The sequence below is a fragment of the Passer domesticus genome, chromosome 1 (assembly GCF_036417665.1).
Source record: "Passer domesticus isolate bPasDom1 chromosome 1, bPasDom1.hap1, whole genome shotgun sequence".
Taxonomy (NCBI): domain Eukaryota; kingdom Metazoa; phylum Chordata; class Aves; order Passeriformes; family Passeridae; genus Passer; species Passer domesticus.
The window spans coordinates 127,952,811-127,966,043 of record NC_087474.1 but is presented as its reverse complement, the minus strand read 5'-3'; the positions used below and the strand labels follow the sequence as shown (position 1 = coordinate 127,966,043).

Genomic DNA, 13,233 nt, shown 5'->3' with positions numbered 1-13,233 from the left:
TAGCCTTAGCAATGTGAGTGCAAATCCCACAGAAAGGGTGACTGTGTAGAAGTACCAAAGGATGAATTTTGGCATTTAAATTGCTATTAAAAGGAGTATTTTTTTCCCTATTATTGCTGTTGTTATGGGAAACAAATTGGGCAAAGAATTTTTTGGAAGGAAAGGGCTTTCTAATGGCCAAGAATGTAATAGCAAAGAAAATAAAACAAAATATTAAGATGCAACTAAGCTAATGAAGAAAACAATGGTTAGAACAGCAAATTAAACAGAGGGAAGATGCTTAGAAAAACATCTTTATATCATTCGTGTTCACAGTCAGTAAGCTGACTGCATGTGGACAGAAAAACTCTTTTATTCTTTTGTAAAAATATCTCCCTCTATTACTGAGAGAGATAGATGATTTTAAAAATATACATACTTTTTTGCTCACTATGCACTGAAGATGTTAATTTCAAGGATATGATAAGACAAAATCAAGAATCATCTAATTGCACCATCTGGGGTGAAACACTGACTTTAGGAATCTTTTTATCTATCCATACAAAAGAGTAATATTAGATGATGAAACAGATTAATGATGAAATAAGCCTTTAAATGACATATAGAAGAGTCAAATAGCACTGGAATCAACAGGAATCTTTCCATTTACCTAAGTAGGTACTAACAAGTCCATACAGAGCAGAAAAATACATATGGAGATGCTAACTACCATTGTCAAAGTTTCCAGATCCCTGTTTTCCACATTCATGAGCATATGAAAATACAATGCTTTCCTGTAGGTGTACAAAAGAGTTCATTATGACTTAACTTTTGAGAGAAGGTTATACCATAATTTTATTCTATGGAAAAAGGATTAATTTTCCGCTTTAAATACTGCCATGTTTAAAGAAGTTGCGTTGGAATTTTAAGTTTTCTTTTCTTACTTTTATTCCCAGGTTTCAGTGCATCATTTACTACCAAAATTCTTAATACAAATTCTTAATACAAATTCTTAATACAGTGAGGAACCTTGTCACAACACATTTCCAAACTGCAGTGCAGATGGAAACTTAACAGCATCCCATGATGAGAAAAGGCTTACAGCACACTGTAATACATAAAATTATTATTTATTGTTTCTGCCTTTGAACAGCAGGAGTTTAGATACTGCCAGATGGCATATTGTTTGGGAATTTGGGGGAATGTAAATGCATGTGTGGCCCTGAGAGAAATCCTCCCTGTATAACATAGATAATCCATAAAACATAGGAGAGGTTACTGTGTGCAGGATTTTTCCATACCTGGGACATACTGGTGATTAAAAGTTTTCCAAATCATTCCAAAAGTGGTAATGCATGGTTGTAACCATCTCCTGGGGCTGCAATCATCTTACTTAATTTCACAAAAGAAACACTGTCACAAAGCCTCCAAGGAAGACCTGAGGGACTGCAGGGAGTGCTGTGTGTGATTCACTTAATCTCAGACAGACCTAAATTTATGCACTCAGTTTCATGCCAGAGGGGCAGTCTTTCAGAAAACAGGAAAACACTAGACCTACATCTTCCTACAGACTCAGCCCGAGACGTGTTCATTTCTTCCTCAGACCTATGAAGTACAAAGAATGATCTCATGCAGCAGTTTCCCATTTCACTCAGAAGTAGCTTTATTTCAGTGGACAACTCTGAGATTTCTATGTGCATTTCCATATGTATAAATATTCTATATATAAGTTAGAAGAGCAATGTGATTGCAGACATAACTCACTGAAAACAGAATAACCTGGAAAATATTTTTGGTGGTGGACTTTGCAACTGCCAATAAATGGACAGCAGAATCCAAATCCAGTTTCCCAATACTATTTTTTGCTGGACTATCAAGAATGATTGCAAAGCAGCCTGAGGAACCACAATTTATGCAGGCATTGAATTTTCTTCTGGCTTTGTCTTTCTCATTGACTTCAGTAGGCAGTAGGAGGTATTTCTGGACAAGGATATAATTTAATATTTCTCAGAACTGCACTCCATTATTGACATATAAGGGATCTTCAGTGTACAGAGTTCTCACACTGCCTGGCCCTAATATCAGACCATCTAGCCTTGCTCATAATAGATTGAGAAGATAGAGCAGTTAAAAGGCACCAAACGTCAGCAACTTATGAACCTTACTGACTTCAGCAGTATTGCCATCACAATGGAAACATCTGCTGTTTAAAAAAAAAAAAAAGATCAGCCTATGAAGATCAATACAACATTTATTTCTGTATTCAAAACAGCACAATTATAACTGATCTCATATGCTTTTAGATATTCATAACTCAGTAGGATTATCTCATAGACTAATTTGTAAGCATTTTTGATCACTTACAGCTGAAGATGACTTGCTACCAATATACTGGATATACAAGGAGCAATTCAGCATCAGTTATTAAATGACCCCTGATGCCCATTTTTAGGTGAGAAGGTACAGAAGAAAAATACTTGCTGTCACCTATTTTGAAGAGTTAATACTGCTTTTAGCAGACATGAGCAACCCACTTAAATTAAATAAAAATAAGCTACATAAATATTTTTCTCCTGGAACATTCAACTTCAATAATTTAATTTTTCATTATTTTAGTGGATACGACTAAAAATTACAGTAGCAGTTGAATGTTTGAAAAAAAAAATGGTAGCCTGATGCAGGAATCTATTTTGCTACACTGTGAAAAAATGCTGGCTACAGGATTCAAGTCTGATTCCCAGTGCTTTGCTAGCTAGATGGTGACAAAACTAGTCACAATTCTTAACTTAAAAAGAACAAAGGGGAAAATTCTGATTTATAACATAAATGTAGAAAACAAAACCAAAAGTTTGAACATTAAGAGTATTAAAGTAAAAATACAATAAAGCCAACATAGTAGTCAATAGAAACATAATAAACACTCTAAAATAATATAAAAATATAAAGTTCAATATAACTTTATTACTTTATATAGAACTTGTGATTTTTCTTCCTTGATATAACCAGAGGGATTATGGCATTGGAGGAGCAACCGACGTCATCTACCTGAATTTGTGCAAAACATTTGACAGTGACTCCTTTCTGCAAGATGGAAATGTATGGATTTGATAGATTGAAAACTTGTTGGATAAAGAATTGGCTGGGTGGTGACACTCAAAGGACTGGGGTCAGTGGCTCAATGTCCAAGGGAAGAGCAGTGAAAATGTTGCCCCTCAGGGGTCTGTATTGACACTGGCACAGTTCAGCATCTTTTTTGGTGACAGGGACAGTGGGATCGACTGCACCCTCCGCAAGTTTGCCTAACACACTGATCTGTGTGGTGCAGTTGACACCCTGGAGGTGGGGATGCCACCCAGTGGGACTGTGACAGGCTTGGGAGGTGGGTCCATGCAAAACTCATGGACATCAATAAGGCCAGGTACAGAGGGCTGCATCTCGATTGAGGCAATCCTGGGCACAAGCACAGCTGGGCAGAGAGAGAACAAACGGAGTGCAGCCCTGGGTGGAAGGAATTGGGGGTGTTGGCTGCCAAGAAGCTCAACATGATCCAGCAATGAAGCCCAGAAAGCCAAATGTGTCCTGGGCTGCAACAAAAGAATTGTGTCCAGCAGGTCAGGGGGGTGATTCTTCCCCTTTACTTCCGCTCTACTCCTCTCTCATGAGACCCCACCTGGAGTGTTCCATCAAGCTCTGGGACCCCCAACACAAGAAGGATGTTGAACTGTTGGAACACACCCAGAGAAGGGCCACCAAGTTTAGAGGTCTGGAGCACCTCCTCCTCTGAAGACAGACTTGGAGAGCTGGAGCTGTTCAGCCTGCAGAAGAGAAGGTACTGAGAGGACCTTAGAGAAGCCGTTCAGTACCAAAAAGGGGCTTAGAAAAAGCTGGCAAGGAATATTTTACAAAGGCATGTAGGGGCAGGACAAGGAGTAATGGCTTCAAACTGAAGGAGGGTAGGTTTAGATAAGATATTAGAAAGAAATTCTATAGTGTGAGGGTGGTGAAGCCCTGGCAGAGGTTGTCCAGAGAAGCTGTGGATGCTCCATCCCTGGAAGTGTTTAATGCCTGGTTGGAAGGGCCTTGGGCAATCTGGTCTTGTGGAAGGTGCCCCTGACCATGGCATAGAGTTTGGAACTAGACAATCTATGAGGTCCCTTCTAACCAAAACCATTCTATGATTCTATGCGTCTGTGACTGGTATTATTTGGCAAGTGTACTAATACTGAATAGAACTGAAAACTTTGGGGATATTCCTGTTTTCATCATTCCAATAGCATCAATCAGTAAGGAAAGGGGCAAAAAAATATGTGCCATCTTAGAAACACCAGAAAGGCAACAGAATCTCCTTGACATAGACTTCTATACAACCATTATAATTTTTCAGGGTGTAAAGCATTCCCATGTTTCTAGTATTCAGTTGTGAGGGGAGAAAACTATTAATTTGCATTTAAAGGCATGTCCATCTTAGTTTGGTATTTGGGAGACCTGGCAAAAGGCAAGACAAAATAGTTTTAAAATATTAACTGATACTCAAAATACATGAAGGGGGAGGTGAAACAGGAAATTTTTTAGATGTGACTTGATGAGGGTTAATGAGCCCTCAATTATATGTGTACTTTCTTGGCTGATAAAATATGAACATATTCCTCTGCCTTACTGTTCTGGCAGATTTTTCAGCGGCAAAATACAGCTTTTTGTTTAGCAAGAAACACAACCTACTGACAAGTTTGTTTCAGACAGAAAAATAACTCAGGGGTCTTATAAAACAGATTTTCCGATATTTCAGTACTTAAAAGAACAAAGTTAGTGTGACTTGAAACTTGACCACTCCTTATTGCCTTCTGAACATAAAGAACAATGTCACTACAATCAATGAAACAAAAAGCAAGATGACCTTAATTAAATAATTTAAGGAGAAATTGAGGAAAGTGAAACATGAAGGTGAGGAAGGAGGGAAAGAAGCTTACTTGCAGGAAATTTGCCTCTCTTATTTGGAGAATACAGAAGTTTACTAGAAAAAGACAGAAAAGAAAATAAATGTAAGTAATAAATCTTTTGTGTTAGCTCGTTAATGTCTGTGCTTTTTAAAATTTTTATTAGCTTTTTTTTTTTTTTTTTAAGAAATGTGGAACTGTTCCATGGACACAACTGAGCTGTGCCTTCTGTTAAGGGTTGCAGCACTATTGAAGTTTGAAATAATTTAAGCGGTTCTGTTGGGCTTTCAATTCCCCCCACCTTCTTTTTTTCTTTTAGTGGATTGAAATGTGACCAAATAGCAGCATGACTGTGAATGGAAAAGATAATTCTCACACGACATTCTTCCCAGTGCTTTGGGGAAAATGCACACATACAAACACATTTGCTGATGTCTGATTCAAGATGTGAAAAAAGAAAAAAACCAAAAAATCTATGAGGGTTGTTTTTTTTTTCTGAAATTGGAAACACACTTTAAAACTCTCCTATGATTTGTTTTGTTTAGGGTAATTATGACTTCTGCTTTATGTTGCCACAATAGACACTAAACATTTGCAATATATTTACCGAGATTAAAAGAATTATGGGATGAATCTGTATCTATTATGCCATTAGCCTTAAGCAACACTGCTTGAGTAATCAGTGGGAATATATTTTTATAAGTCAAAAAGGTGACTTAGCAGTGTAACCAGGCATTTTGCATTCTCAATACATTACATAATAAAGAGTGCTAGCAAATTTTGCTCTTCAGCGAAAAAAATACTCTTTTGTTGAAATTTTATGTTGCTATATTGACAGAGCTGGATTGAAGACAAAGGCAAAAACTCATGCATACTCATATACTAGGAAGTATAGCTTGCACTGCCTCTCTCATGTCTGTGCAATTTGTTTATTTTTATGTCCTTATAATGAATTTAAAAATGGGAACTTCCTGAAGCAAAGTATGTCCAAAAGAGTGAAAGCTGCTTTAAATATTCATTAAATATTCTAACACTTGAGATACAAGGATTTACTTCTGTTGTTGTGCCTCCCACGCGCGTGCACACAGAAAAAGCATTCACTTTCCTTATTAAAACATGATGGTGAAACTAGTTCTTACTAAGACCATTTTTTCCACATCCTACTCACAAAATCTAAATTAGATTAGAGTCAAGCTTCAGCCACATTGTCTCTTCTTCCAAGGACTAGAGTTTTTTTTAGCATCTATGTATCTTTTGAGTTTCTCCAGCAATATGAAGCTATAGCTATTAGCTATAAAAGCTATTTTAGATCTTATAAAATCATGTCTACTTTCTTTCATCCAGCTTTTCTATTGTATATTGTTATCTTTTCCTGAAGTCTACAGCCAGAAAATTTGTATCAGCATTTTCCCCCCTTAATATCATGGTATACAGGATAACACAATATCAATTCACCAGTGAAACTCAAGGCCCTGATATATAATTTGGAAATTTATATGCTATTAAATGAATAAATTAGTTCTTCCAACTCTCCCATTTTCTATATTCCTATCTCTGGACAAATTTACTAACCGTCTAACAGAGCCAGCAGAATAGGAGGTCTATCCTGATGGGAGAGATCCCCAGTGCTTCTTGTTCATAGCTTGGCATATAAATACAGCAATATGCATCAAGATGCAGAGTAGCTGAGGAGGTTCCATGAAGCACATTCATCTTTGTTTGCAACAGGACTTCTAATTTCTGGGAGATTACAGGAGCAAGAGTTGGGAGGACAGATTCTAAGATCTCCCTGAGGCATCAGAGATCAAGGATCAGTGCAGAATAAAGATCTGTGTTGAGGCTCCAAGCTACAGGTGAGGAGTCTAAGACAGTATTTCAGACTCATCATCTTGCTGAGCAAAGAGTAGACCTAACAAGCTGATGAGAAGGAGGAGACTTTTGCCCTGTCCAAACTTATATGTCTGAATTATCCTCCTGAGGAATAGACAACTTATTCTCCTCAGGAAGTTACAGGAGGAGCTCAACCCTTGCATGGTCAAAGATCTTGTGGTACAAAAAACACTGCTAAAGAAATTAGAAACATCCTTCAGATGAGAGTGGTCACGTGTCTCTTCTACAGGAATACCTTTACCACATGCCTGCAGGGCTTCACTGTCACATTTACTTGAGGAATGCTGAGCCAGTTTCAATACATCTGTACAAGCGAGTTTGCACTGGTGCAAAAAGTCAATAAATACCACTCTAGACAAGCTGTGAGTTTCAGAGACATTTACAGATTCGTGGTGATGACTGCTATTACACTATGGTTACCTATGACCAATTACAAAGGGATGGATAACTGAAAAGCATGGATAAAAACTGAATAAGACCATACTTGCTAGCAACTCAATTCAGCAAAAAGGTCAAAAAGAGCAGGTCAGTAGCCAGGTTTTAAGAAGTAAATTTTGCTAAAGTTTAGGTTATTTTGAGTCTTTTTAGGGCTAAACTTTATAAACAAGTCTCATAAGTATTCTCCCTTACCACAACCCTATTCAGAACCATGGAATTTCCTTTCACTTTCCTCGCACTGAGAAACTCTGACAAAGATGGCTCAGATGTGGACTGAGCTTCAGAAAACATGCATTCCACAGCAGATATTCAGGAACTGGATGTGCAGGTGGTCACATCACTTGCATAATTGATGAGTCAACAGTTGATCTTGTCTCACATGCCAAAGTTCTTGATAAGAAAGTTGTTCAGATATTTTTTCTTATAACAGGAGAAATTGAAATTGTGTTTCCTAGAATACTACCAGAGGTTAGTAGTGCTCCCAATTAAATGCCTGGCACTGAATGAATTGAATGTTCAGTGCTATTCACAAAGTGGCTAAGCTCAGAGAGCAGGAAGCTTTTTAAGGGGGTGGGTATGAGCAAACTCAGGTGGACATCAGGCTAAAATTAACACCAAATATTCTCTAAACTAGGGTGGTTTTGGACTTTGTATGTTTAAAGTTGATAAATTTCAGCTCTATTGGTTAGCTCTTCATCTGGCTACAAATAGAATTTTAAAATAACTTCATAAGGACAATACCTGCATCAATAGGATATGTGCCTATTGGACTAAAATTAGATTGTTATAATTGTCAGTTCTAAAGTTATCGAGACATATAAGAAGCACCACTATAGAGAATCAACAATAAATGATGGGAAGAACTTCCAGCCACTTGAAGATGAGGAAAGGCAGCATTATTGTGAAGCAGCAAGATATTCAGGGAAATAATACCACTAATGTCAATAATAATAAGGGTTCCAGACTGGGATGCTCTTGTTTGAAATTTATCTATTTCAGGACTCAAAAAATTAATTAAAAGTCTTCCCAAGCTTCTGTAGAAGGCAATAGAAAATCCATACTGAAAATAAAAGCTAAACTCAAGGTAAAAATCTTGCATAGTTTTAGTTTATATATTTTGAGTAGTAGTCCTCAACACTGTTCAGTTGGACTGCACAGCAAACCACTGAATTTGAGATACTCTTTGAAGAAGAACTTATGTGACAGACCTGGTCAAAACCAGGAAGAGCATCTTCTCATGTGAATGTATTTTTGAGAAATATTTCTCCTGCTGTTCACTGTGACTGGAAGATCTATTTAAAGGTGAGCTAAGAACAACTGCATGCATCATAAGCAAACTATAAGCTGGAAAGAATTGCTTTAGTACACTGTTTTTTATAAATATACAGTTTACTCAAAGGAACTGAGAAGTCAGGATGAAAATTGAGTATAAAATTTAATTTCAAGTAAGATAATGAAAACAACAAGTTGAGGGCACGTGTTTAAAGCAACATAAGCAACAGTTATTAAGTTAGAGAACAACACTGAGTTGGAGGTAGCAATGGATCTCCTCAAGAGAGGACTGACAGAACAACCTAGGTGGGCTGGAACAATGGGCCATCTCCTGAATTCCTAACAGAATTCAGCAAGGACATTAATGAAGTCCCTTTGCTCAGAGCTCATTAAATGGCACATTATGCTCAATTGTTGGGCCTACAGTACAAATCCAGCTGTGATGAACTGGATCAAGACCAGTGGAGGGCTATCAAGATGTTTTAGGGATGCAGCATTTGCCCTGCAGTGAGAACATGGTGTTGTTCCTCCTGGAGATTAGCTGGACATGGGGGGGATTCAGAGCAGCTGCCCAGTGCCTGTAATTAGGTTATAAAGAGAGAGAGCCAGGCTCTGTCAGGAGTCAGCAGTGCATGGCAGGAATACAAGAGATAAGGGGCATAAGCTGAAACAAAAGAAGGTCAGACTGGATATAAATCAAAGCAAGCTTCTTCCCTGAAACAAAGTCAAATAGCAGAACAAGTTGCCCAAGACACTGTGCACTTAATATCTTCTGGGGATTTTCAAGATGCAACTGGATAAAGTCGTGAGCAACAGGATCCAATCTCATAGCCTAGTTTTAGCACCACCTGGGACTTCCCAAGTCCTTTCCAACCTGAATCTTCCACTGTTCATTCTGTTAGTATAAGAAATGTTTAATATATTTGCAAAGGGCTTGGTTGAGAGTGTCTTCACAGGAAAGGTTGACTTTCCTTGTTCTTGAGAGAGGGATAAAGAATTGACTTGACCATCCCCATTCAGAATATTTATGGATGAACACAGTGCTAATCAACAACTGTGCTTTGTGAGGGCAAAAAGTAAATTGAGAACTAAACCAATATGAAATTTTAGTGTGGAGATTGGCTATTTCTTTCCCTGCACTACAGAGTCAGGTCTCACACTATCACTGCACATTATTGTGTGTCTCATAACAAAGCTACATGTAACACAATTTGATGTGGCATAACAGACGAAGACATCCCAAACTTCAAAATTCTGCAATGGTTACTACTGAGACTGAGGGCAGGAGAGAGCTTCAGACCAAGCTCTTCTCCTCTCAAGAGTGTGGTACCTGAAGAACATGACTGCCTTTCCAGTAAAAGCAGCGATGTCCTGAGGACATGGTTTCTCCTGTCTCTGAAACTTTTTTACAGGATGATTGAAAAAGTCTTTTGGAGTGAGCACACCAAGGACTGAGACCCCCTATCTAGCCAAAAGCATTCAGTCTCACTCTGTGTGTGGCAGTAGGCACAAAAGATGCCCAGACAGAAATGGAAAACATAACAATATTTCTAGATTTTTGCAGAAGCAATGCACTCAATAAATTGCAAATGCAGCAACTCTGTTCATTTGTTCTTAATAACAATAAAGAAGATGCTTGGAAGGGAACCATTAACCAAACAGATTTTTTCCCAAGATTTGTTAATCTCTAGCAAGAGAACTGACAAAATCATCACTAGCAAAAAAGAGCTGGAGACATGAAAGAAGAAGGCTTGACACTTCATCGTCAATGCCACAAGCTATTAATTTCCCTCTGAAAATCCAGTGTAACAATTTTGATTCAGGAAAGATGAGTGGCCATAGCAGGGAAAGTAAACATGAACTGTGGAAAATCATTCTGGTTAAGCTGGAAAGGCTGCCGCCAAGATATTCCCACTTAACCTTCATCAAGGAAAAGGTCAAAAAAGGCCAATGTAAGCAGGGCACAGGATGGAACAGAACAAAACTTCCTATGAAAAAGATGAAGTTCACATTCTTTGGGTCTTCATTAAAACGATTCCACATCACTCCACACTTTCATTTAAAGCAGTTTCCTGACAGCATTGAAAACAAGATCTTAAAGCATTTTTTGTCAAAAGATAAAAGTGTAAATGGAAAACAGTTTGTGTACTGTACACAAAACTGGGAAAAGTATGAAGGATGCATAAGAAAGAGAAAAGAGAAATAATACCTTTAGCCTTAGCAAATTAAATAAGTGGTGGTATGCAAGGTAATCATCCACCCCATGTGCATTCATGTACATGTACTCTAAGCTGAACAGTTACCATGGCATATGTGGCTTTACCAAAGTGGATTTTTTTTTACATGAAGCTTCTAAAGAAGAAAGAGTTTTCTTTAAGCAGTACAAAAGAGATGGAAATTAATGTCTACAGGTATGTAATTTCCAAAGTGCTTAGAAAACAAAATAGCTCTGCTTTGACACTCTCACCTCGTCATGTCCATAACAGCAACTATGGCTACTGGGCAATAGAATATAATACATGGTAAATGCCACACTTAGGATTTCTCCTGGAAGAACAGATAAGTATACCTTTGAGCAGACTATACATGAATGGATCAACAGATATGTGCAACAAGCACACAGAAATGCTACTGAGAGAGAAAAAGAATATATTTTCTTTCCATTCTGCACTCACCAAATCTGGTCTGCCTTCCTGTGGGATATCTATCAGTCACGACACAGACTCCTACTCCATCTATTTTAGAAGTGCCCTAGTCTCTCAGTCTAATTAATATGTGATGTCTCTCCCTATAGTGTCAGCATAGCACTTTCTTGCCCACCTCAATTTTCATCCGTCATTGTTCACTATCACTGTTCCTATTAACTGTATATGTTGGCAATTCATGATGAAGTGGGGCAAAAAGCTTCTTCAAACAATGAGTGTGGCCCACACAGAGCTTTGAAGATAAGGACTGAGATATGGACTCTTCGTTTCATACCAGATGTGACTCAGCAAGGTGTCTGGAAGAGACGGGTGAGGCATTCTAGGAAACCTGCTCTACCTCCCTGTGTTAGGCTCTCATCCAAAATAATTGCAACACGTTTTTTAGAGATTTGACAGTTGGGTATGACTTCAAAAACCCAGACTCATAAATACATGCATTACTGTGATCAATTCTGAACTGAAAAGCCCAGCATATTCTTCTACTATAGGCAGGGAAACAGCAACTCTGGCAATCACTGGTGGCTGGAGAATAAAACAAACCAGTGAATAGTTCAAATAGCTACCACATTCAACACTCTGGTACTCCACATGTCTGTGTCCCTCTTCCACTGTCGTGGTAGCACTAGTGTCACAGTTCAGGCTTCAATACTGAGCCGTGATACTGCCACAAATGCAGAATGGTTGAATTACTGTTGTTATCTGAATGGTCTGTGACTGAAGGGCAAATATTCTTGTGGGAAATGAAAATTTCCTCTGCACTGTATGTTGCCCTGGGGCTTCCAAGGTATGTGCATGAGTAATCTCCATCAGAGGAGTGGAGCAGACAGGTCACAGCAGCAGCACCACTCATCTGAACTCGAGCTGCTGATGCCCATATTGATGACCTCATTAAACTGTACACAGTAAGTTGGAAACAGCTTTATTCAAAGCAGCCTCAAACCAGCACCCAACAGCAGTGTCACAGGCATATGAATATCATTGCAGAACTCCCTCAGCACAGATTCAAGCTCCTCAGCAAGTGATTCTCTCCAATAACCCTCTGAATTTCTTAACAACAACTAAGGATTCTTACACTGCATGTAAAAGGAGGAATACACAAAGTACACACGATATTCTCACACTGCACATGCTCTGCAGCTACCAGAAAGTGCAGTAAATTCTCCATCCTTACATACAAGATAGACACAGTCCTCAGAACACACAATATCAAGATACAGTTGCACAATGTCTCTTGTCCAAGACAGCACATACATCAACTATACTTAGCCATGTCCTTGTTTTATCTGGATTTTGCAGACTATTTTGCATGTTGGCAACTATTATCCTCTCTAAAGGTTTCATAGGATTTGATAGATGTCCTCTTTGTGCTATAGATATCCAGGGTACCCAAGACCAAAACAAATAGCTGTAACACAGGCCTATTTCTTGTTATATTGCATCTCAAACCCTTCACAAGATGATGATGTGCAAAACTGTGCAAAATTTGTGGAGAGGAGATGTTTGCAGAGCAATTTATTGAACGACAAATTGGGACATGAACTGCAAATGATGGAGAAAATCTGAAAAAATGATGTACTTCTCTCAATACCTCTCAGTAGCTGCACATCTTCCTACGTTGAATTGCTATTCTTTTGAGGACTCTGGTGATCCCTGACCATGCATACCTCAAAGTACCATTTTTCCCTTCCTCACTTCAGAGAATCCCTGCTTGAGAGGAATGTTCCATACCAAACAGAAGGAAAACATAACCCAAATTCAGTGGACTTTTTCGCTTAGGAGTTGAGTTGCAGAGCAGTAGAGCTCAGGAAGCTTTCCTGCCTAAGCCTACATATTGGCAATGGACAAAAGTTTACAGTGGTATAAAAAATACTGATATAAAGATAAAAGAAACTACCAGAAATCCTGACAGTTACATGTGTTCACTTCAGAACATTTTTATTGGTCTAACTGTGGCAGTTGTCTCCCTAAATCCTATCATCTCCTGGTGGCCAAGCAGATAGTGTTACAGTCTCAGT

At 38.4% G+C, this 13,233-nt stretch overlaps 1 protein-coding gene across 12 annotated transcripts in view; it reads right to left on the bottom strand.

Moving 5' to 3' along the window:
• Positions 1-13,233, bottom strand: part of SULF1 (sulfatase 1) — a 184,598-nt gene that overhangs the window by 101,352 nt on the left and 70,013 nt on the right. For 2 of the 12 annotated variants that reach the window (XM_064388694.1, XM_064388701.1), the window contains exon 3: positions 4,947-4,990. The exons of the other annotated variants lie outside the window; for them this stretch is intronic. The gene's annotated coding sequence lies outside the window, so the exon portion shown is untranslated. The remainder of the gene's footprint in view (positions 1-4,946; positions 4,991-13,233) is intronic. 12 annotated transcript variants of the gene reach the window in all.